The 1,860-nt window shown below is 37.2% G+C and overlaps 1 pseudogene; it reads right to left on the minus strand.

Annotated features, from left to right (window-relative positions):
* Positions 1–636: 636 nt before the first annotated feature.
* LOC115072460 lies at positions 637–1,480 on the minus strand (annotated as a pseudogene).
* Positions 1,481–1,860: the final 380 nt, after the last annotated feature.

A 1,860-nucleotide genomic window follows, 5' to 3' on the forward strand; every position in this document is an offset into this window, starting at 1 on the left:
CTCTAATATGGTAGCCAATTCTAATGATATAAATAAGTTTCATCTCTTGTCATCTTAACCTTGCTAATGATTAACAAATAAGAAATGAGCAAAAAGGTCTTGCTAACTATAAAAACTCATTTTTCTCAATAGAGAAAATTTAAAGTTTATATCGTGATACTGAAATACTTGGATTAATTTTTAAATACAAAAAGATTTATATTAAAACCATGACGTAGCTAGATATGTTTCAAGTGATGGTGCTCACTAGAACCCCGGCATTCAGGAAACTGAGACCAACGATTGCAAGCGGGAGGCCAGCCTGGACTACATAGCGAAATCCTGTCTCAAAAAAACTAAAACAAATAACAACAATAAGAAAAGACAAAGTGGTGGATATTTAAAATTAAAACATTGACCAAAAAAAGGATCTTTGCTTTGCACTTGGGCAATCAAGAAAAATTGAAGTTTGTTTTATGCCTTAAATATTAGAAAACTATTTGGCTGTAAATAAGTGCTTAGTGTTTACAGCCAAAATAAACATATAATTTTGTTAGACTAGTCCAAATGTAAAATCTCCAAATAAGTCTTTTGAAGAACAAAGGGAAAATCTATTTCAGGGGAAAGCTATTCAAGGTGAAAAGAAAGGTGTATCTTCTAGGAGAGAGCCTGCCTGTTGATGGGAGATTTCTTGCTAGTGTTTCTAAAGATTTTAGACTTCACTTTCTTGGTTTTCTGGTAGCTGAATCCATTGTTTCCTCCCTTTTTATGCTTGTTTCCACTGCTGTTCATGTTCAACTCAGCAAAAGGAAGTATCTTGAAACCAAACAACAGAGCAACTTGACACAAATTTAACATTAGAGAGCTGTTTCAGAGGAGGGGAATGATCTGTCGATTTGTATGATTTGTCTGCTTCCTGGGCTGACTTATGGAGAAAGTAATGGTTTTCAATCAATTTCTTAAGCTGAGACTCAGTGTCAGAAGTTTTACTGCAGGAAAAGTAGTTACATTAAAGGAAACCTTGAGCTGCTTTAAATCATGAAGGAAAGTCAATTCTGGATGCAAAATGAGCAGTTCATGCTCGCTTTGGGTTAAGCATCTGGCAGTTACTCTCACATGACAAATATAATACATCCTGTAGGGTCACACTGAGCAATCCAGTCATCTTCAGGAGCATCCAGCCCTCCCCTGCCGCATCTGTACACAAAAATAGACTTGAATCTGCATGGCAGGACTGGAAGAAAGTGGTTGTATATATGTATATTTTGCCTTCCATGACTGGCCAAGACAGGCAAACTAATGTGGTTCAGCAACTCATAGTGCTTTTATTGCATGAACTTAGAGGATGAAAAGAAGACATGCATCTCTTCCTTTGGTTCTTCTCAAGTAACATAAAGAGAAGAAGGCATACCTTTCCAAGATAAACAACATTTCCCTACTCAAGACCACCTACTATGACATTAGCTTTATGAATGTCAACACCAATATATGATGGTTCCATTTTCTGCCAAATCCATTTCTGTTCCAAATCTTTGCCAGGTCTTTGCCTTTACAAGTTTGTATGGCAGTCAGTCTGTGTTGGAAGAAGTTTAATCATTTGTTTCAATTGTTCTTTTTTTTTAAAAAAAAAAAAACTTATTTATTTTTAATTTTATGTGTGTGAGTATATTGCCTGCATGTTGTACAGTACTTGAGGAGGCCAGAAGAGGGCATTCGATCCCCTGGAACTGGAGTTACAGACAGCTGTTAGCCACCACGTGGTTGCTAGGATTCAAACCCCAGTCTGCAGGAGCAGCCAGTGCTCTTGACCACTGAGCCATCCCTCCAACCCCCTCAATTGTTCTTTAAACTCAGGATCAAGCTATGATTATGTCAGCAGCA

This window comes from Nannospalax galili, unplaced genomic scaffold, assembly GCF_000622305.1.
Source record: "Nannospalax galili isolate Female #2095 unplaced genomic scaffold, S.galili_v1.0 scaffold540, whole genome shotgun sequence".
NCBI lineage: Eukaryota > Metazoa > Chordata > Mammalia > Rodentia > Spalacidae > Nannospalax > Nannospalax galili.